Genomic DNA, 24,684 nt, shown 5'->3' with positions numbered 1-24,684 from the left:
AAAAACTCTCTAAATTCCAATTTCCTTCCTCTCTCAGCTTCTTGGACTTCAACTCTTTCATAATACATATGGTTTAAATATACTCCACTCGTGGAGCGCCAGAGTGGCTTAGTTGGTTAAGCACCTCACTCTCGATATCAGCTCAGGTCATGATCTCAGGGTCCTAAGATCGAACCCCACATCGGGCTCTGAACTCAGGAGGAAGTCTGTTTAAGATCCTCTCTCCTTCTGACCCCTCACCCCTCATACACTCTCGCTTTCTCTCAAATAAATAAGTAAATCTTAAAAAAAAAAAAAAAGATACTCCACTCATCCAGCACAGGTGGTCTAACAACTCTTGCTTGGGAATATGGAATACTTGGCACCTACTGTCTTGTACCTTCCATTAAAATCAAGACTAAAATATTTTCATTTTTATATTGTGTAATAGTAATTAGAATCTGAATTTGTAGATGATCCAAGGGGGAAACATATTTTAAAAGAAACTGAAAAATAAGTGAGGCTTAGGTATAAGAAAATAAAATATAAATTTTAATATTTTACATGTATATTATATACTTATGGAGACATAGGTATTAGGCTTCCAGAATTGACTGGTCCTATTTGAGAAAAAGAGTTATATGGAGGAACTTAACAATCACATGGCAGATGGAGTAACTGAAGGCTGAAACAAGAGTTTTCAGCCAGATAATTAGAGGGTGTAGGTAGCCATATAATTTAATGCCAAAAAAAACCTGACACTTTTGAAAAATAAAGTGAGCTCCGAGAATACAACCGGACAATAGTTGTAAACCAGAAATGTCCCAAACAAACTGGACACCTGATCACTTTATATAAAATGTTCAAAATAACTGCACTCTGTGGACTGGTAGTTAGAAACCAGCAATGAAATTGATTTCTAGATTGAGCCAATGGAGATTGGCTCCAAAGGGAATGCTAATGAGAGTGAACTCTGGATCAGAATGAAAACATGGAAGGCATTTTATTCATAATTAATGATGACAGCATATCAACTCTCAATGTTATTTCTGAATGAAAGATGGTACCCTGAACAGGCCATATTATAAAGGCATTATACCAGAAGACAGGGCATTAACTATAAAGTGTCCTAAGAAGAAATATCATTCAAATAAATATAGATGGATTGGTAAAAATTAATCAAAGTCATATAAAATATGAATGAGAAAGAGTGATCTACGTGTCTAAACATGTGCTTGCCTTGAAAAGCCTGGATAACAATAAACATGCAATTTAAAAGTGGGGAGTAGAATTATTTAGAAATTGAGCCCAGTTAGAATATCGAGGGAGGGTGAGGAGAAAGGGAAAGGTCATTTCCTAATTTGCATGCTTTTTAGCCAGAGGTTGTTATTTAGTTCTATCCCTTGAGGCTTTTAAAAGGACCTTGAAAACATGCACGTGTGCACGCATGTGTGCACGTGCTCACGCGTACACACACTGACATTAAGAGTTAAAGCCATGTTCTCAATGATAAATTTAAATTAAACATTATATGTGGCACAACGATGAAAATACCACTGGTTAGCTATAAACTAGAGACTAATAGTTACAGCTGATACTTGCATACTGCCTACACGGTACTTATTAACCCTCAAAATAACTCTGAGACAAGCAATTATTATTCCCATTTTATAGATGATCAAATGAAGTTAAAGTGAAGTTAAGAACCTCGCCATAGGTCACACAGCTAGAAAGGGATGGCAATTAAGGATTCAAATTCAGGTAATATGCTTTCACCAGCCTGAAATGTCTTTACATTCATCATTTCTGTGTGTATGTGTCAGGGGATAAAGAGGAAAGTGTCCCATAAGGCCAGATCCGAGTACAGATGAATAATTTGCTTCAGTATTTCAGACTCTGCACATCACCAACTCCAATATGTTAAGTAGCCTACATGCAGCTAAGGCCATATGCAGTGCTTTCTTTTGTGCAAACACAGCTACTTTTATTTTTAATGAATGAAAACATCAGATCTCTTCGACTTCTCCCTATCTCAGCTGATTCTGATAGTCTTCGAAAGAAAAAAAAAAGGTATCTTGTGGAACATTCTGGAAGGAACTGAAAGCTGCCAACATGGCTTCATGCATATCTGAAGCATTGCAGTGAATAGATCCTTATGCTCTCCTTTGTCCTGTCACTGCTCCTTAATGTGCGCTGGTCTATTGGACAGACATTGTGAAAATTCTCTCTTACAAAAGTGTAACCCGTTTTTGGTACATGTTAGATAATAACAATGAAACACAAAGAGAAGGATGATTTTGCTGTTATTTTGGCACTGCTGTTGCATTCCAGAAAGAATGGTTTTGGAAGACGAACTTCTAGCATTTTTAGAGTTTCACTATTTAATAACATTGTCATTTTAATATACTCCAGTTTCTAGTTTTAGTGGTGTTCACAATGGAGTATGTAAGTACACGTGTCTTCTAAATATTGTCAGCTCTCCGAAAGAATCAGTAGTAAAATTATTTCTAGGTTACAAAAGCAGGCAGTTGTTAAACAACTTAACATTAAATATTAACGAATAAATGTAGCATTGAAGCACTGAGTTTAATTGTCTCCGGCTCTATATAACTCAGTCCTTGTTTAAGGATACAAAGTTAGTGTATCAGGGTTGGGAAAATTAATGGCAGCGAATTTTCGATTCTGAAATTAAGCACAATGTGTTTCTAAACATAGCGAGATCCCTGGAATTTTACCTTTAGGATCGTATCTGTAGCTCGGAGCTTATTATAGCTATTTCCGTGTGGCTTTTTCTCTTTTGTGCCTACGTCACCGGTTTAAGGTTTTTATTTATTTATTTAATTTCAAGAAGAAAGAAGAGGTTCTGTGGAGAGCAGTGCCTGTGTGTGCCAACCCCCAGGAGGGTAGAGGAGGGCTAATGTGGGAGCGGAGGGGTAGGGGTCGCCGCCAGGAGGCTGTGTGGAAGCACAGGAGGACGAGAAGGAAGGCCCTGGAGCACTCCCCTCCGATCTTAATTCCACCTAAGAAATTTAGGAGAATGCGAAAAAGCAGCAGCCCAGCATTCTTGAGGGGGCGTGGCTTCCCTCCCGGGGCTGTCCAATCGCATTCCTTCAGAGGGAGCTCTCCCAAGAAGATTGATGGGGGTTGCTAGGAAACAGGAGCGTCTCCCTCCCGCCTGACCCAGAGACTGTTGGGCCCCGGCCCTCTCCAGGGGCTCGCAGCGTGCGCTCAGGCGGTGCGGGGGGCAGAGCGGCACACCCGGCTCTCCGCCGCGCTCGCCGCCTCTCAGCTCCCGCTCTCCCTTTCTCCTCCGGCGTGCGGCCAGCCCGTGGCACGGGGATCGCTGGAGAGTTCTTTCAGGGCCATTAGTCCCTCTCTCCCGCAGGCAGGAGAGAGCTCGAGCAGAGCTTCAAAGTTGGAGCCGCGGATCCTCCTGCCGCCCCGCGCCCCTCCGCCCCACCCCTCGGAAATTCTCCCACCTTCGCCGTCCTGCCTAAGGATTTCCAGCAGAGCGAGGCGAGGCGGCTCGCAAAACCGCCCCGGCGCGCGTATAGTAACCTCTGGTCTAGGTGCCCGGGCTCACTGAAGACTCTGCAGATACACCCCTGTTACGGGAGGGGGAGGGGGAGGAGAGGGAAAAGGCGAACGGGAGAGGCAGGAAAGGAGAAAGAGAATGCGAGGGGGAGAATGCCAGGAGGTCCGTGCCTCCGCCGAGGGTCCCCATTAGATGCTGCGGCTTGAGCCTGGCCAAGGTGAAGGAAAGTTGCTTTCCGCGCCTGGGAAGTGGGTTTGCCGGTCAAGCCGAGGGGGGCTCGGCTGGGAAACGCTCTCCTACCCTCCGCCGAAGCCCGCCGGGTCTCCCGCTCTCCCAGCCCCCGCCGGGCCTCCCTTTGCCCACTCCCCCGACCCGGAGGCCTGGATGCTCTGCCGCCGGGCAGTGGTCCAGCGCGCGGCCCGGAGGGGGCGGGGGCAGGGGGCACGGTGACGGGAAGCGGCGCGCACAACTTGGCCATTTCGGGGGCAAAATAAGTTCTTCCTCGGATCTGAAAGGACAAAGCCGGCAAGCTACCTCTTTTGTGTCGCATGAGGAGCACCAAGCATGAGCCGGAGCCCGGGTGCAGGCTCAGCCGCCGCCGCTGCCACCGCGGCCAGCTCCAGTCCCTGCCAGGAGTTGTCGGTGCGAGGTAAGGGGCCCCGACGAGGACGCGTCCCTCTGGAGGGCGCCCGGCTCGGGTGCCGCGTGGGGCAGGCTGCGCCTGGGAAAGTTGAGGCAGAGCCCAGACCGGTCCCTACAGCGCTGCCGGGGGTGGGGCGGGAGGGGGACAGGGGCGAGGTGGGTGTGCGTGAGTGAGAGCTGGTGTGTGTGCGCGCACGTCTGTGTCTCCGGGAGGGAGGCAGATTTCAGGGCGCAGTCCTGCCTTCGGGGTGCGGGTGCGGGGTGCAGAGGCGGAGGGGCTGACTAGCGCTCCCAGACCCCGAGAGACCAGTGTCGCCAGCCAGCCACCTCTAGCCTTGCTCCGGGCCCGGGATTCGCTGCCATTCGGGGGCCCCTTAGGCTTTGTGCGCAGGAAACCTTGCGGTGACCGGCTGCCGCCCGGGCGGCTCCGTGGGTGTGGAGGTTGCGCGAGGAGGCGGGCGGCGGGCAGCGGGCAGCGGGCGGCGGGCAGCGGGCAGCGGGACCGGCCGGCGTCGCAGCCAGGACGCGCTCTGCAGCCGGAGCGGCCGGGGGGCGGGGGGGGGGGGTGCTCGCTCTCCCACCAACAGGCTTGGAAAGCAGCCCTAACTCCATGCCCTGTGCTCTGTGGGGCTGGAGCGAAACATCGAAAAGCCAGACCCGGAGCTTATCTCTTCATCGATCTTGTTCCATTTTCCTATCTGACAAGGGAGGTAACTCAGAGAGGGCGGGAGATTCGCGATCCAGAAATAGACTAGGTGATACATCCAATAAGCTTGTTTCTTAAGGATTTCATTTACGATTCCTTCTAGTTCCTTCCCTGCGCTGAAACAAACGCGGAGGACTCCCTAAGATACAATACTTTTAGACAGGTATCTTAAGGGGACATGCCTCTGCCTTTTAAGTGTTTCGAAGCATTGTAAATTCCGATTAGAAAATAATAAAACTGTACACTTTAAATGATCGGTGGTCAAGTGGTCGGCTAATTTGCTGATAAAATATTTCAACTGTTACGCGAATAAGATGTGTTTAAGGTAAACAATAGTGATAATGACCTAATGGGTCTATGCAGAGTTGGGGTAAAAGAGAGTTGAGGGTGGTGAGTTAAGGATCCCGGCCATAGTGCATTCCTTTGATTTTTCTCTGCTTAATTTTATTTGTGCTTCCTACTCTTAGCACTGTTTAGTAGAGCTATATTGTGTTTCTCTAGGGAAAAAATTAAGCATCGATCTGGAAAGAAACATTATTCATTTACCTAAATCTAAGTCAGCCTCGGTTTATCTGATCACATATTTTAAGGCTGCTACTGGAACTCTAATTGTTTTTGTAAATATATTTAATATAGGCATAAAACACCTCAACTCCTACTACACTAAACTCCCGTGGACTATATACAGTTCCTACCCAAAGATGGTTTAGGACATTCTATTAGTTGATTCTGTAGTGTTATGCATTTTTGAGCTCAAAACAGCTCAACAGAATTTGAGTAGATTCTGGAAGCTATTGCACACTGAACCTTAATAAAGTGGTATTTTTCCCTATCCCAGTGACATTGTCTTGGATTTATAAATATCTTTCATACCTGTAGGTTTTAGCTGTCCATCCTTTCAGGTTCTGATCACCCAGCAGGAGTACACGGATATTTTGGATGATAGGCATGCCCTAAGGCTATCTTGATTTATAGTCAGAGTAACACAGGTGCTAAGGATGGAAACTGAGGAAAAAAAAAAAAAGGAGTCTTGAAACTCATGTTTTCACAAATAAAACAATGAAAATTCCAGAATGCCTTTATTCATTGGGCTAAAAAGACGGATACATGATAAGAATATCTCCTAGTACTGTTGAGTGCCCACCGGCTCCCACAAAATACCTAGGTATAAAGCCTCCTGTTCTGTGAGCCAGATCATTGACAATGAAATGTGAAACCTAACTCATAAAAAATTATGCCAACACAAAGAATAGGTTAAATTTGAGGACTTAGGGGAAAGAGGCATCTTTCTATTTAAATTGAATGGTATTTTTCACACTTTAGGAATACATGATCAATAAGTTGAGAAAATGTATGGAACGCTACATAAACAGAAAATTTTATAAATAATGAAAATATATTCCATGATCTACTCATTTGTATTTGATGGGTCTTTCTAAGAAGTTGTGGTGTACACAGGGAAAGAAATGAGTATAAATCAGATGATTTACCCCACAATTACTAAACATATCAAACTGATAAGCCCATCTCCGATTTTGTTACTGCAATTTAATTTGGTAATTTGAATAAATGCAAAGATAGCATAAAGTGAGTATCTTTATTTTTAATTACATTTAAACTAGTATTTTTGAGTGAAAACATTAAGATAATTGTCAGAAGGTCACCTCACCTGTCTCACTTCACTACTTCATGATAGGTAATCAACCAGAATCACACAAGATTGAGGATGGTCCTATTTTGAAAGACTCCCAATAATAACATTTTTACAATTTACCTAGGTAACTTTTCCTCTTTCTTATTTCATGTCAAACTTTTTTTTTTTTCGAATCAAAACATTTTGTCTTTCTTGTCTAGTCCTCTTATTGATGTCAGTCACAAAATGGTACATGATTTTTTTTTTCCCAGGGTCCTAGCTACCTCCTGCCAAAATATAGCCCATTGGCTCGGGATGAAATGTTTCAATTTGTTCTTCTGCACTCAACATCATCCCAAGATAGCATTAAATAAAAGAAGTGAAAATTAGTACCTAATTTCCATTGAAAACCAGAAGGACAGGATGTGTTTATGCATGGTGAAATATGGCCAGAGTTCCAGGGTGAGAATTGTCTCCTCCAAGGATTACTCCCAAAAAAAGGAATAGTAAAGTACTTGTAGTTATCTGGCTTTGCTATTTTACGCAGAGTTTATTGTACATTTTCATCTCTTCTGAGATTCTGCTAAATGCATCCAATTCTGTATTGGATGAATTTGTTGAAACTGTTCCCAAGAAGTAGCATAAAATTATAGAAGATTATCTACCAAGACTGAACACATAAAATGAGTACAATCATAGTAATCACAGAAACAGTAGAAACTATTAGGTCATTCCCCTCCTTCCACTTCTAATGTAGGCTTGGTCCCCATAGCATACTGTATTTTGGAGTATTTCAGTCCAGTCTGGTTTTAAATGGCTCAAGTAATGACTTCTTCTAGTTCCTTTGAAAGACTATTTCACAGTCTAATAGTTCTCCCTGTTATGAACTTCTGTTGTGATATTCAGCCTAATTTTCCCGTGGTTCTATTTTATCTTGTTACTTACTCCCTATTATAACCCCACTGGATCAGTCCATTCTCTTGCCTGATTTAGACTCTTCATCTAACATTCATACAGGACTTGTAGAATACAAAAGCTTTCTGCAGTTACAGGAGAGAATTCAAAGGAGACAGTTCTATATCTGGACATCTTTTCTAAATATCTAAGACACATCTTTCAGGTCATTGGTATGTATATGTATGATTATATGTTCCTAATTACTTTACTAATGGAAGTGTGAGGAAATTTTTCATCTCTGACATTAATGACCTGTGTGAATATTGAGATGGTCCTTTCTAAGTAATGTTCCATGCGAATGCACATTATGAGGCATTTTCATTGCAAATTCAATGTCAACAGAACCCTGTCAACGCCCACACTACAAGGGAATTCTGTGACATTCTGGTCTGATGCTCTACGAAGCCCCAGAAGCTGTTGTCATGTAAATTCTACTATTGAAATCAAAGTGATTTCCATAATTAATAGAATGTGCTAGGAATCTAATAGTGGATATAGTTTAGATGCGTACGTGAACATGATATACATAGTAATTCTGTTGGAATACAGTAGTCCCTTCATACAAAACACAATCTGAAAAGCCAGTATAATTAAGCTCAAATTCATCACTGTGCTGTATCATGAAAAGTAAACTCAAATCATGCATATATCTATGTGGAATATATTTAGATGTATATGGAGGTACCATATGTGAAGGTTACTTTAAAAATAGAAAAGCCTGAAATAACTACAGGAGAGAAAGAGATTTTTATTTTGTTCACTTAAAATCTAGTTCCAAGACATCCATGTGTAGGCTTCTTTTAAGATTCTGAAGCCAATATCTTGGTAGACTTACCATCCCACTCAATTGTTTCTCCAAGTCACAGGCACTGAAATGCAAGTTCTGCTAGACAGTAGAGGAGTAAATGATATAATCAGGAAATAAGTTCGTAGGTTACACTTGGCAACTTCAGATGCCAAAATATAGGTCTAGGAGTAAGGTGAATCAGCAGCCAAACACAGAAATTTAGTGCTGTCTTCTTCACTGCATGGTGAGCACTAGATTGTACACGGAAACATTCATGTGGCTTAAGTTAAGGAAATAGTGAGGAGAAGTGGCATTCTGAAACAGACTATATCTTTCAGGGAGTAAAATCAGAGTTCATGGGATAAATAATTTTTAAACTGGTATTCTCCTTCCTGAAGCCCCAAAGTGTTTATATCATGCCATTCATCACATAGTAAGTACCCCCAAAATGATTTTCCTTTGAAACAAAGGGGAAATCAATTCTCTTGGTATAGGAAAAGTAGGCTATTAATATATTTGTGACTTCTCCCTGGGACAGAGGCCTTCTAAGAAGTCTGTGTCTACAAAGAATATATTTCCTCACTAAATGAGTAATCTTTTGTGGAATGGGAAATTGTACACTGTACAGAGAAATCAATTTGGAAAACATTCATGTATTATCTATACAAGCATAGACTGAAACATCATGTTTGAAAATAAAACCGTATATACACGGTGCCACCATAGAAAGCCCGAGGTAGCTCTCATTTTTAATTCCTTGTCAGAATTTACTTCACTATCATTGTCTGTGTAGCACTGCACACACCCACACCCACCCACACACATTTGAGTAAACTCAGTTGGAAGAGTATACGTATGCACCAAAGAGACAAAAATTTTAAAACCATGATACTAAACACAAGTTTGAAAAAAATTACAGCTTATATATGTAGCACGGAATTATTAAGACTACAACAATTTGAGGAGACTCCCCCCAAAACTAGAGTACCACCAGAAAGAAAAGGTAGTTGACAGGGTAGCAATAGGCCAATAAATATTTATTAAGTACCTATTATAACCACAAGAAGATTCTGGACATGCAATAGGGACACAGAAAATGTTAAAACACCCACAAAATTTCATGATTGTGCAGAGCTGAAAGTATTCCAAAAATTAAACTTGAAACTCTAGAATAGTGAAAAGGCTACCAGAATTATCAACTGGATGAAAAAAAACTGGTTCTTTAACTGACAGATATGTTTAGATTTAAAATTTCTAATACAGAGGCACCTGGGTGGCTCAGCGGTTGAGTGTCTGTCTGCCTTTGGTTCAGCTAGTGATCCCAGAGTCCTGGGATCCAGTCCCGCATGAGGCTTCCCGCAGGGAGCCTGCTTCTCCCTCTGCCTATGTCTCTGCCTCTCTTTCTCTGTCTCTCATGAATAAATAAATAAAATCTTTAATAAATCAATCAATAAATAAAATTTCTAATATAGATGTATTTGAGACACTGCTAGATGTTGTGAGATGACAAAATAATGGTATGTCATAACAACAGATGATAACTATTGACCAGCTGCCAAGTGCCAAGAATTCTGCTAAATCATTTCGTGGATTATTTGATTTAACATTCACAAGAACCCTATAAGGACATACTATAATCTCCATTTTACTCAGCAAAGGAAAGCCCACACAGATAAAGTAATTTCCCCCAGTTCAAGTAGTTAACAAGACTGAACTGGAATTCAGAACGTATGTTCTTACTCCAAGTCCTATTTGTTTACTACTAAGCTATGTTGCCTCCCAATTTTATGCCGGGATTCATTTCATTCAAGTTATTTTTGAGCTTCAAGTAGAGGGACGTATTTTAGCAAAGAGGGAGACCAGCCAGTGAAATAGAACCCACAATGGAGTTCCCCACGCTCAGCCTTTATACATCCCCAGACAGACCCTGTATCTTCTGAAGGGCAACAAAATGCAAATGGGAGAAATAAACTGCAAAATTATATACAGTTAACTCAAACTAAAGGAAAAAATCAAGAATCAGAAAAGTCTCTGAAGACAAGAGGTTTACTAACAAGCTGAAGAATAAACAGCAGGTGGGAAAATGTGAGCAAATTCTATTTCCTGGAGCCTGATTTCGATGAACACCACAATCAGCAAAACTAAGTACAGTGGTAAAGAGTCTCACAAGGAGCCGGCCTGGAGGTGAATAGCATTTCTGCTTTTTAAGGCTAAAATGCTAAGGTTTCTCTCCTCTTTACAACCTAACTCCTTCCCGCCAGGAAAATGAACTGATAAAAATATTTGTATCAAAAATTCAAAATTTCTTTACCCAGCTGAAATAGTCATTCATTCTTTATGTAAGAAATTCTTAGCATTTTATGCATTTGGGCATTTATTCACAACATAGACAACAACTTGAAAAAGGAAAAGTTTAGGGGCTTCAATTTTTAAACACACTAAGAACAAGAGGAGCCAATTGACCTGCTGATGATTCTAAAGACTTGGTCAATCAGTAAGAATGCTCTGGGAAAATCCACATATGATTCTCTGACATGACTGTTTTCCCATAGGCAGGAAACCTGCTGTCTTGATTGCATGAATTTATACTTCATTCCAGACAATCCAAGAGCTGAAATATGAGTCTTTACGTGAAAGTGTTTCTCTGATTTGTAATTTGTGCTAGAGTATTTCATGGGCATAAAAAAATGAATAAATATCACAGACCTGTCCCTCCATCTGGTGGAGACTGTTTTCTTTGATTGTTAATAATAAATAGTAGATAGATTACTAATAATATTTTATATTTTTCTTAACAATTTCAATGTGCCATGTGTTGGTGAATATAAAATAACGGAAACTGCTTTCACAAAATATACTGAAATGCATGCCAATTTGGGAGATGGCACTACAAGGTCGAAAACAGTTGGAATTTGTATCTGCCTCAAGAAGATAAAGAAATCTGGAGAATATAATTAACTGTTTCTATCTTGAAGCATCTTATAAAGAAGCAAAGACCTCCACATTCTGATGCATTAATCCTAGTGATTACTGTCAAGTCCAGATATATTGGTGATTAGACCATACCTCATTTCGGAATTAATAAGGAGCCAAGACATAGAACGTAGATTCCTGATATATCTCCTCCATAGACTTTGCTTAAAACCTGCTTTTAGGAAAAATGTTTTGAAGAAGGCTTTTACCCTACCTCCCTCCAAGAAAAGTTTCTTCCAGTACCTGCCTTGGTTCATTAAATTCTCTGAATTTTAAACTAAGTTGTTTCATCCCAAAAGCATAAAAGACCATATGTTTCTGAGTCCATGTAATCCATGTAGTTCACCAACCTTCCAATACATTGGATTTATAGGTTCTTTTTTTTTTTTTTTTTTTTAAGAAAAGCCAACTTCTTCTATGGTGGAAAGTTGCAGAATGGACAACTATAATTTGTCCTACTTGACAATTTTGCCTAAGAGATGTCCTTCTTTGGCTATGATTTCTTGAACAAACATGATGTAGAAATTTTAGAAGAGACCTTCACTGTGATTATTGAACAAAGCAAGCCCTGGTAGGAAAAGATTGTGATATTATAGAGTGCTCATCTTCCCCATTTTATCCTTCTAAAATCCTAAAGCTGGAGGTGCCTGGGTGGCTAAGTAGGTTAAGCATCCAACTATTTATGTCAGTTCAGGTCTTGATCTCAGGGTATGAGTTCAAGTCCTCCATAGAGTTCATGACCAGCATGGAGCCTACTTGAAATAAAAATTAAATAATTCATTAATTAGATTAAATTAAATCCTAAAATCCTATTTGTTGCTATGTGATATAGAGGGAATCCACTAACTTTAAGTATATTCTTCAGACAGAGAAAGTTGGAACAGATAAATAGGAGAGAATAAGAAAGTTTAAAGACAAAGTCAGAGGTGGGGCAGCCTTTCCTTCCCACCCTCCCATCTACTATACAAATAACAATCATCTTGACTCTGCTGAAAATTGTATTTATCAAATTATTGCCTGGAAGAGCCTCCCTCACAATCACTTTGAAGTGTACTTGAAATGAAGAATACTGGGGCAGACGTAGCCCAGGCTGATGTTGTTTAGTTTGGGATTCAGCAATACACGTATCAAATGCCTTTCCAGATTATTCTCATGCATACTCGAGTCTTAGAAGCACTACTGTCTTAGTCTGCTCAGGCTGATGTAACAAAATACTGCCGACTGGGTGGCTAAAACAACAGACGTGTATTTCTCTTAATTCTGAAGACTGAGAAGCCCAAAATCAAGGTGTCAACAGATTTTGTTGCTGTTGAGAGCCCACTTCCTGAAGGACCACCTTTCACATGGTGAGGAAAGGGAGTTCTGGTCTCTCTTCCTCTTCTTACAAATATGCTAATCCCATTATGGGAGCCCCCATCCTTGTAAACTCATTGAAACCTAGTTATCCTCCAAAGGTCCCACCTCCAAGTACTAGCCACATTGGGATTTCAAAGATGAATTTTGGGATGAGAGGAAAGGAAGACACATTCAGTCCATAACAATTAGACATAGAATAATGGTCATACATGGAACACCCAATGAATCACTCTACAAAATTAGTCTCCACAGCAAGTCCACTCTCATTAGATTAACCAGTTGTTCAAAATAAATTCTGCAAGCCAGAATATTAATTAATTAAGCTGGATTAATGAAGTGCAGTCCCCATGATTGTGTAATAGATTCATTTTCTGGAAACCTCGTAGTGTTTTCATTGAAAGGAAATTTTCCTTTTATTACCTATAGCAAACTCCACTAAGATACACAAACTTGATACATATTTATTAAAATACCAGTATTTGAAGAGTATTATGAATGAAAATATTCTATTTCTAAAAACAGAAATGCTTCTTGATTTCGATAACTACACACTTAAAACTCAAATTGTCTGTACAACTATACCCTTTGAGCTGGGGGATGTGGGAAAACATTATTTGTCACAGTTCCCCCCTTTGCCCTCCGGATCTGCCGAGAGGGAGAAAAAATAAAAACCTCATTTGGCAACTTCTTATACATTCTCCACTCAGCTTCTACTTCGTTCAAGTGAATGGTTGCTTAGCTGAAGCTGGCAATCCTCACAAATACTGCCAAAGATAGTTTCCGAAGCAGTGTTCAGAGCCACATGGGAAAAGACTGAAGAGGGAATGAGGGATGGACAGCAGGGGGTTGGGCAGGCTTGGGCTGGGCCACCAGCTCACTTCCTAGGGGGCCTGAGCAACCTCTTTGTGTTCATTTACATTCCACACTTAATAACTGACTTCATGAAGTGAAAAGCAATAATAATACTAAAAAAATAGACCACATCTCCCCACTCTCCCCAACATTAAAAAACATTTGAATTGTTAAAGCTCAGGCTGTCTCAGGCACAAAAAAACATTAAATTGCTGGAAGTTACACTGTGTCCCTGGCAGATCCTGGCTTCCTTTACCCTCTGTGGTGGTTGCAGTGCTTATACGGATAATGGCCCTTCCACCAGCCTCTCCCACTGACACAGAGTTCTATCTAGTGAGAGCTAAAAGTCCGACACCAATCCAAACCAGTGCCTTCCTTCTTATTTCCAGATTCTAGGAGGTGCACCATCATTTCCCCAGAAAATAGTTCAAGATCTTGGAATTGCCAATGGCATTTTTTTTTTTCTGTGTGGTCCTCTCTTGATCTTTCCTTCATAACTCATCCTGTGCATGTCTTCTTTTCTCTCCAACTACTGCCAAAACCTTAACCCTATTCCCATCACTTGTCCCCCAATCTTCTGTGACAGTTCACTTACTCCAGTCACTCCCTCCTCATTATTTATTTGCCAGCTATTTAGCAAATGCCTATGATGTGTGTCCAATCATTGTTCTAGGGATATTGTAGCAGCGAAGAACAACCAAAAGAATTTAGAAGGACTTTTGTACTCATTCAGCTTTCAATGAATAGTGAGAGTCAGAAAATGAACAAGAGAACTAAGGTGCTCTAGAGAAAATACAATGATGTGACAAAACGGTAAAATATGATATCCTGATGTATAGAGAAGAAGGTGGGGATTTGGAAAAGGCAACATTGAGCTACCAGTTGCATTTTGATGAATAACCAAATTTCTCATCCCATTCCCTGGTTTAAAGGGCACTAAATATGAACTCATCATTTGAAAAGGAAGTTTAAACTTCCTAACTTGGCTGTCAAGCTTTTCTGTAAGTATATTCCCAATGAATCTTTCCAACCTTTCTTTCTCAGTAGGATCCTCTCTTCTACCCAGATTTTCTGTTTGTACACAAAATAGACCTTTGAGCATCTCTGTGGTCACAACTTCATTTAGAATGTGCTTCCTGCCTCTTTTCTACAAACCTGTATTTTAAGGCCAATTTCAAAGCTCACCTTATTTAAGTCCATACTAATGATGCTTAATTTGTCCTACCAAAGCCATTTTTATCCACAATATTCGTGTGATCCTCATCAGCTATGGGCTTCAATAGTGAAATATTGTTTTGACCTGAGTAATAGGCAGGAAGAACAATAATTTATGGAAGAAAATCAGAAAGCCAACTGATTTTCATTTCTTATCGCCCCTTTAAAATACATTCAGCAAAATATACTATACTCTGACGTAATTAAATGATAAACCTTAGTTATAACCCCCATTACAAAAAGTAGACCCATGTAATAATTAAAACTTGAAACTTTAAAGTCAAGACTCCTCTCTGTCCCCACAGGCACCTAAAAGTGGGGAGTTGAAAAAGAATGATCTAAATCTCCTAAGGTTGTCTTCTCTTCCACTGTTCCTTGTTTCTCTTATTAACTCAAGTTCTGACTCTTCCAAAGTTGGGGATGGAGGGAGGGCATAACCATAACTGGTATGTGAAACAAGAAGTTCTTATCTAACAGGTACCACATGCTCTGGGGCTCCCAGATTTTAGAGCTGATTCCCTCTTAAAGTGTATGTGTGTGTGTGTTTTGTGTTTTGAGACTTCTTTCTTCATTGCTGAGGATCTTACCTCAACTCCTTGACATAAATTTCCCTTTGTCTGAACATACGTCTTTAGCACCTTCTCTCTCAGCAGTACATACTAGAGAGACTCACCTTTGGGGTCTCATTGCCCCTCTAGCCCTTTCTGTGGGATTGCGGGTCTCTCCTCTCTGTCTTATGTCCCTTACCCCACTTTGGTTTACAAAAAGACACACATTCTTGCAGGAACAACACTCAGCATGTGGACCAGGGCAGCAACATTTTTGTACTTCTCCACTGCCAAAACATCTAAACGTCTCTTAGCCTCTGTATTTCCCAGTATGGAGTCAAACCTAGCCCATTCTGTGCTGCTATATGGTTTGGTGCATTTCCTTATTCTCTCTCTCTCTTATGAACATCCGTTGACCATACTTTGACATAATGAATGTAGTGCATTTGCTCACTTAGAGGTCTGTGGTTTCTGACTTAAGTGTGAATTTAGCAAAATGCCTCAGTACCACTATACCAATAGATGCTTGTGGTATATAGAAGTATGGTAATAAAGCCTAAGTAAAAAATATTATAACTTTTTATGACCCAGAAAAAAATGTTTTTTATGGGGCTACCTGAATAAAGACTTACAGAAATCAATGCCTGTGAAATAATTCAAGATGTGGCTAAAACATCCATCAGTCTGCCTTCCTAGAATTAGCTCCAAAAGGAGAAAGACCTTATCTTTTCAACAGTCTATAATAATGAATGAAATGCATAGTAATTTTTTTTCACATCATGATTTTTAACATATATTTAATGAATGAAGGAATATGATTTTACATTTTTTATTTACTACCTGGGTATCTTTCTTGCTGAAATATTAACATCAATTTCTTCCCTTCACAGGTTGCACTTCCAAAGTAAGAATACTGTTATACTCTTAATTTTATTCCCTAAATTGTATTATTTTCTTAAAGGCATTTTGGATCACCAACAAAATAACTTCTATAAAAATTTTAAAATTTGGCATGAAAAGTAACATCATTTTAATTAAATAAAACCTTACTGAATTCCCACTATTTTTAAACCACTGTGCAAGGCACAGAGGAGGACAGAGCAAAAAAAAAAAAATCACAATCTCCCTAACAATGTATAAACTAATAGGAGAGATGAGATATGTGTATATGTAACTAGTAACTATAGTAACAGGCAAATTCAGGAGCTCACGTAGAAGATGCCTGAGTGGATAATAACACTTCTGCTAGGTATAAATGTAGAAAGTATCATGCAAAAAAAAAAAATGGCTTCAATGTTGGACCTTTAAAAAAGGGTGAAGATTTCAGAAAGTGGAGAAAGTCATCAAGAGCTACCCAAAGGTAGAGATGCAGTGTGTGGATATATTTGGGGAACAGTATGTGAACTGGCTTAAGGGTAGACTGTATGGGGGTCACAGGCCTGTTAAAACTCTCAGAACAGGTGGAATAATGGCTAACATTTCTCCTACAGGCAGAGGGAAATCTCTGAAAGCATCTGAGCAGGGGAATCTTAAAGCACAATGTGAAGCTAAATGTGAGGAAACGAAGGTGTAGGACTCAGGTTGACGAGCCAGCTTGTTAGGGCAACAAGTGAGATGTAATGCTGGCCTAGTGACCATGGGAATAGAAAACAAGAATGCATCTAACAGACACAAAGAGAAACAGGGCCTAGTAGATAGGAATTAGATGCTGGGTGACAAGTACCAGCTAAAAGAGTTAAGCTAATCATTCCCTCCTTCTACAATAGAAAAGGGCATGATGTATCAAATCCCTGCTTCAATAAAGGGAAAGGAGGGCTTCACAAATGGCTATTTTTTAGGAATTTGGGTGAAAAGAAAATTGTAATAACCAACGTCATAACTATTTGAGAACAAGACTTAGAAATGAAATAATTATTTTCTATGTGGTTATGATCTGATAGAATTTATCCACAGATAGTAGGTTAAGCCAGCGTTCTCTCTCCCTCTCCCTCTCTCCCTCTCTCTCTCTCTCTCTCTCTTTCTCTCTCTCGCCAAGCCTCTACAAGAGCCCTGCCAATGGCTTCCTTGATTCTTGGCTTACTCCTCCAAATCCATCCACAGGACTATAGCTAGAATTATCTCAACACAAATCTGAGCATGTTACTCTCCATTTAAAACTCTCCCAAGGTATTTCCATTGTCTTTGGAATAATCAAAACAGGCTTTACCTGGCCCACTGTGATCTGTGTATCCCTCCAGCTTTTGTCATCCCTTTCAACCCATACCTCTTTTCATCAAACAGAATGGCTTGCATGCTTTGCCCTCCCTCTCAGCCCCGACCTTCTCACAGGCCGGGCAACTTCCCAGAGCACTGGCCCACTCAATTAAAAATTTCAGGGCTCAATTAGAATTCTGTACCACTTGTGACTTCCCCTTGCAGGTTGCTTCTTGCTGCTGTGCATACCCCAAGCTGCCTGCACTTCCCTTCGTCACGCTTTATTATTGTCACCTATCTCCCCACTGTAGTCTTTTAGTGCTAAAGAGACAGAGACCAGGCTTGCTTGTTCACAGATGTCTCTCTATTACCCAATAGAGCAAGTATCATATAGTAGAAAATCAATACATATTTATTGAATAAATGGAGTATGGTTAATTAAATCACTCCAGAGCTCATTTTCCTCATCTTTAAAATTGAGTATTGATTTTTTAAGATTCCTTTTAGTCATATATTTTAAGTCACCTTTGTCAATAAAGACAATAGAATTCAGCATCCCAAGTCAGAATCAATATACTTCAAAATCAATGGATCCTGTCGATAAATTTGTATTTTAATTTCTGTCTTAATAGCAAAATCACTAATAATATTAGTGATAAATTTCCTTATTCCTCCACTTGTGCTCATATTGCAAGCATTTTTCCTCTTCATGTCACCTTAAACAGTGAAATATGAGTAGCAGATAAATAGAGGTAAATAATCATAAAAACCGAGACTTGAATCAACGTCCCAAGAAAACTTCCTGGCAGATTTACTCCTCCCTGTAATTTTCATAAATAGAAACACATTTCAGACATTTTCAGAGAAGAGGATCCATAAATCCCCTTTGATAATACTAGTTTCCACAGCCTTTACTCAACAACACTGTAAGGTGTTCCATTTGATACAAACTCTGTTACACTGCTTCTCAAAATGAAATAAATGTGGCTCACACATATATTCTCTATAGCATTTGCAGAGAATGCAGAGAATACTGTGAACAACAATAACTTCTATTAAATACTTACAATATGCCAGGCACTGTTTATTTGCTTTACCCATATTAACTCATTTAGTTCTCACTCCAGTCCTCTGAAGTAGGTACCATTATTATTCCTATTTCACAAAGGAGGAAACTGAGGCACCCTGCCATGGTGACATGGTAAGGGTATAGCTAGGATTTGGATCCAGCAGTTTTAGCTCATGAACATGATCAGTCAACTATACCGCCTCTCTTGTGAAATCATCCCAAAACTAGAATCTTTAATCTATAAAAGCATTTTGGAAGAATTATATTCTTCATTTAAAAATAAAAAACAACTCAAAACCTAGTGACATTCTGAGCTCTTTGTAGAAAATAAAAATCAGTGGTAGAATCCAATATTGGCTCAACTTGCTAATATTATTGGGTAGATTATATTTAACTGTTTATGCTCCCTATTTTCACTTAAAGCCTTCTAATTTCAGTAGCTTAAGAGTCGGATGCAAGTAAAAGGGCCACTTCTAAGCCTTTATTTCTTCACACGCACACACACAAAAACATTGTTCTTTTGATCTCCAGAATTTGTCCACAGCTTGAAAAGGCAGAATGACAGTGCTCTTCTTCTTTATGTTAAAAGAAATAGATTTTGAAAAAAAAGAAAAAAAACCCTTCTCTTATTTTTTTTGGGGGGGGGGTGGGAAATCTCAGAATCCTTTGTATAAGACAAAAGTAACTAATTGATATATTGGTGAAACCAGTGGGCAGGAAAGGAAATTGTCCTACTTTATTCCTTTTCCTGTCCAACCAGCTCTCAGAATATGTATGTTTATTTACATGTATCTAATTCTTGAATTGATTTATTAAGCTGAGTTTACAAGTTAAAAAGGAAGAGATCTTGAGAAGATAATTACAGGAATACAAATCAAGAGAGACAACTTTGAAAGAATAGTAATTTTGCTTCTTGAAACTGACCTTAAATCCCTAGGAGGAGGAAAGAACAGCTTAAAGCAACCTTTTCTCTCTATTCACAAGTGATGGCGAATTAATTGTGCAGTTTAGCTGAACTTTGCTTTTCCTTGTATCCTAGGAGAAGATCTCTGACAGACTGGGAATTTTTGCTTGTTTGTAATGTAAACTCAATATCTAGAGACAGTTCTTAACAGCACATGAGCTGTTTGGAAAACCCTAATTCCCAAAACAAACACAGAGGAAAAGGTGAACATAATAATCCAATCGGCAAAAGGAAGAAAAAAAAACCTAGGATGTTTGAAAATATTTATTTTGATAATCTGGTTATAAATATTTCCTAAGAAAAATGCTTGACAACATCCTCAGTCTGACTACAAGATCGAAACTTGCTCATCCATGAAGATATATAAAGCTTGTGGTTTACATGGCTTCATTAGTTGTATTGATTATAATAGCATTTAGTGAACACTTTATCTATTTTTGGTTCATCAACTAGTCCATGCAGTTCTAGCAAAGAGGAGGTTTGAGCATTTGCAGATAAACAGCAACACTGTTAAATGTTGATTTGTTCATTTTGATGGTAAAAATTAAAATATTAATATTCTAACTTATTCATATTGGCTATTCCCATGCATGTATATACCATTTCAATTAGCTATTTAATGTTACCTTATGATGCCAACTCTAAAGCTCCTTCACTTAATCATGATATTTTCATTCACCCATTCAACAGCTGTTAATTAAGCACATATATCAAATTTGTACTCTGTTAGGCCATACAAGCTAAGCAAAAACATAAAACAAAACAAAACAAAAATGGTCCCTGCCCTTAAAGATCTTTATTCACAATTTTAAAACTATACATTTGAAAGATTTTTTAAAAATAGTAAGTGGCATCATAATCCTTCATCTAATTTTTTGGCAGAAATGAGTCAATAAAGTCTATAGGGAAACAGATATGGCTACTTTGGGCTTTCCTAAAAGAATGCTGGAGGCTTAAGAGTCACCCCAAATGAAGTATCTTTCCTTTTTTCTTAGTATTAAGATTTGCTTAATGCTTTTAAAAAGGAAAAGATACTGCAATATAAAATGCACAGATGATGACTGAGAGAAGGGAATGCTCTGAGTCTTAACATACATACATGTAAAAATGCCTCCACTTTATTTAACTTAGCATATTTTGGCACATCTGTCTCTTCTTCCCAGAAACTCTGAATGAGTACTTTCTGGATATATCTGACCCTGTAGTAGGTACTGGGTATCTGCAGATTTGACTTTAAGTAGCTCATGGTTGTATTGTGCAGCACTTACAGAAAATAATGACAATATTGCTCAGGATTTTTAAAAACTTAAGACGCCCTCAATGGAATGTGGACCCAAAGGAACACATTTTCTAATGTTCTTTTCCTGAAGTTAAAAGGAATTTGGTATAATTATGAAACAAAGTATTCTTGAACAATTTTTTTAAAAGTAATCTGAATTGAATGGCACTGGAACATGTACATGGGACCAATTCAAATTTTACAGAATAAAAAGCGTTCTGCTGCCAATGTTGTTCTGAAATTAATTGCAAAATGTGTTTCTTTAGTGACATCAAAAATCATAAACTAATCAATAAATCAACTGACGCTAGATACCACCATCAGCTTGTAAATTGATTTACTATTATAATTCCTCCACAGAGTGTAATAGACACTTTCCTTTCACAGTTTAATGTTTCTGTAATTAAGATATAATTCAATTTATGCGTACATTTTATGGAATAATATTTCTTTTCTAAAGCGTTGTTCTTAAATTCAGGGTACATCTGGGCAGCCCGGGTAGCTCAGCGATTTAGCACCTGCCTTTGGCCCAGGGCATGATCCTGGATTCCCAGGGTCGAGTCCCATGTTGAGCTCCCTGCATGGAGCCTGCTTCCCCCTCTGCCTGTGTCTCTGCCTCTCTCTCTCTCTCTCTCTCTCTCTCTCTCGAGAATAAATAAATAAATAAATTTTTAAAAATTTCAGGGTAAATCTTACAATGAATAGTACCATATTTAAAGGTATACATTAGTTGCAAGCACACTAACTGCCTATCTTATACACTATATGTTCTATAATAATTGTAAATATCCGAATCAAATTTACTTTTAATGTTTTACATATTGTTATAAATGGAAAACTCTCTTTCATCTGGTTTCAAAATGCAGAATTACTTGTTTTGATATCTCATTACCAGAATCAGGAATTATCTCTTAATACTTTTATGATCTCTACTTGAAAATAAGAATTGTTTTATTAATCTCTGCACATTTCTTGTAGGGAAAGCTATGTCCCAGTCAAATGTTGAGTGGGTAAATGAAATAATGGAGGAAGAAATGAGGAAATAAAGACATTGGACACAATGAGCCCTCAATAAATATTAGTTGAGTTATAATGAGCTACTTATGTTGACCTACAGAGTATATTGTCATAGTTCACCGATTTTAATATCTTTCTGTAGTGTTTGCCTTTATACCATCAAGAGGAAATTAATAAATGCTAATGGAAAGAATTGTTTTAATATTTGATGTTATGTATATCTAAGACCTATGTATTTTAAAGAATCTTAGTATATCTGTCTTTGGCTCAAACATCCTTCTCATATAACCAGCTATTTTTCTGAATTGTCTAGTAAAAAATGTCTCATGAATAACTTTGATCTTAAAGAGAACTTTTTCAAGATGTGAATTCATACAAAAACACAGCCTGCTTTAATGAGAATTTTCTACACATATTCTAATATAAAATTACTTTTAATGTATCTTCACCTTTACACTTTAACATCAACATATCTAACCCTAATACTAACAAGAGCTACCAAACTTAGCATTTTGTTCTTAAACAGAACTTAACCATTCAGACTTTTTACTATAGTTTCTCATTTATGTTATAGTTTTTCCCCTGTTGAGTTAAAGCAGCACATTAAACTCAAAACCTGCCTCAAATATGGGGCTAGTACAAAGAAATATATTTTAATACAATTAATGAAAATTAAAGGTTTTTTTTGTTTTTTGGGGTTTTTTTTGTTTTTGTTTTTTGCAAATGGTCAGTGACCTCTAAACTAGAAATTGTAAATGTATTTATAAGTTACTTGTTATCTAATAGCAGAGGCCATTTTTCCCAATGAGATGTCTTAGGGTATAAATGTAAACAAGCAAGAACAAAGATCTTGCTATTTATAAATCCACAGAAAAAGAGAACAGATGCAGATAAGTGCTGGTCACTGAAGTAAGAGGCAAGACAAGAAAAAATGATGGGGAGACCAGTAACTCAGTCAGTTGGGCATCCAACTCTTGACTTTGGCTCAGGTCATGATCTCAGGGTTGTGAGAGTGAGCCCTGAGTTGGGCTCTGAGCTCAGTGGGGAGTCCGCTCAAGATTCTCTCCCTCTGCCCTTGCCCCTTCCCCTGTGGTTTGTGTGCTTTCTCTCTCTCTTTCTCTCTCTCTCTCTCAAATAAATAAATAAATCTTTAAAAAAAAAAAAAAGAAAAAGTGGTGATCATGAAAACAAAAGCAAGTGTTCTGAGAAGTCCATAGTAACTGAGAGGGCAAAGTAGCTCAGATAACCGATGGGACCAAAATTTTAGCATCTTGATCCTAAAAACTAATGAGATGAATACATTTGGTGTCTTAAAAGCCTTTGGAAATTACCATAGAATCGGAATATAGAAAACTGTTCAGAGGGGACAGAGATGAAAATTGAATTTGAGGAAATAGAGTTACTACTCCTCATTTGTATAGCTTTGCAGTAATAGTGGACAATGCAATGGAATGCAATGGAATGGAATAGAATGCAACATGGGTTAAAAGACAACCTATAAATGTTTCTTAACTTTGATTGAATTATGTGACATAATTCCCTGAAGAAGAGCTTGAAGAAGGAGTCCTGGGGCCAGATCAAAAGGCCTTATAGACCTTGTTAAGAATTTTATTGTAAGAGTAATGGTAAACCCTTCAAGTTCCTGTACATGTGCAGTTGATTCTCTAGTGGAGGAGAGAGACTAGTTGAATGTCTCAAATATACAGTTGTAACTTACATGCTTGCTAAAAATAAGAGATATACAATGCTATGGGAACACATAATAGGAGGGTTTGATATTACCAAAATCAGGCTTCCATGAAAAAACGACAACTAGAGAATGAGTAAGTGAAGAGGAGAGGAAAAAAAAGTTGTATTCAGGAGGCTGAGCCGAAGCAGAGATCCTGAGAAAGGGGAAAGAATGGCATCTATGAGCAACTGAAAGGCCAATGTGACCAGAATATTGAGATCAGGAAGCAACACTGTGTATGTTGAGGGTTGTCCTTAGCCTAAGAACAATGGAAATCATTTAAGTACTTAAAATAGGAATGGAGTCATACATTCTTGTATTTAAAACAAATTAAAACAAAACAAAACACTAGTCTATGGAGAATGGATGAGGGTGAAAGGATCTGAATGCATACAGGTAGACTAGATAATAGGACTTCAGAACACAGAAGATGGTAGTTTGGGCAGAGTTGGCAGAAATAATGAGTGGATGACTTAAAGAAAAATTTTAGGAATTAAAGACTGAAAAGATTTGGTGAGACGTGTTATGGATGTAAAATTTCATCTTGATGTTTACACAGTTTTTCAGGACATTCACAATGAGTCAATCAAGCGATCCGTCAATAAGCATTTATCAAAAAAAAATAAGCATTTATCAAGTGCCTGCTATGACATCAATATATCATTCCTTTTGTGGAAAGCTTGAAATTATTTATGCATTAGAAGCAGACATCACATTCTAGGCATTGCTTATCCCAATTGTTTTTGACACACTAAAAACAAAAAAGTCCTTGTTGATGAATATCCATTGTGTCTTAGGGATTTTGGAACAAACAATGCATTCAGAAGCCATACTAAGCTTATCCAAAAGGGGTGACAAAACCATCTCCACCCAGTACAGCCTGCACAACTGTGGTACAAGCAGTTGGCTGAGAAGCCCCTAGAGAGAGATTCACTAACACTACCACAAAATTCAGCTACATACTCACCTCCTCCTGCCATGTATACTAGTAAATCCAAAGTCACACATATCCCTAATTCCACTCTTTTTAAGATTTATTTCTTTATTATTTAAAGAGCGAGCAGGGTGGGGGGAGAGGGAGAGAGAGAGAGAGAGAGAGAGAATCTTAAGCAGACTCTGTACTGAGCACAGAGCCCAATGTGGGGCTAGAACTCACAACCCCAAGATCACTACCTGAATTGAAACCAAGAGTCTGATGCTTAACCAAGTGGGCTGCCCAGACACCCCCCTAATTCCACTCAACCTTGTAA

The 24,684-nt window shown here is 38.8% G+C and overlaps 1 protein-coding gene across 3 annotated transcripts in view; it reads left to right on the top strand.

Moving 5' to 3' along the window:
* Positions 1 to 3,189: 3,189 nt before the first annotated feature.
* GRM3 (glutamate metabotropic receptor 3) overlaps positions 3,190 to 24,684 on the top strand; it is a 231,188-nt gene continuing 209,693 nt past the window's right edge. Inside the window, exon 1 of one of the 3 annotated variants that reach the window (XM_077857151.1) lies at positions 3,190 to 4,163. The gene's annotated coding sequence lies outside the window, so the exon portion shown is untranslated. The remainder of the gene's footprint in view (positions 4,164 to 24,684) is intronic. The other 2 variants (XM_077857150.1, XM_077857152.1) reach the window with 2 other exon arrangements.

The sequence above is a fragment of the Canis aureus genome, chromosome 18 (assembly GCF_053574225.1).
Source record: "Canis aureus isolate CA01 chromosome 18, VMU_Caureus_v.1.0, whole genome shotgun sequence".
Lineage (NCBI taxonomy): Eukaryota > Metazoa > Chordata > Mammalia > Carnivora > Canidae > Canis > Canis aureus.
Note: the sequence above shows the minus strand (reverse complement) of the source record. Positions and strands in the feature narration are given on the sequence as shown.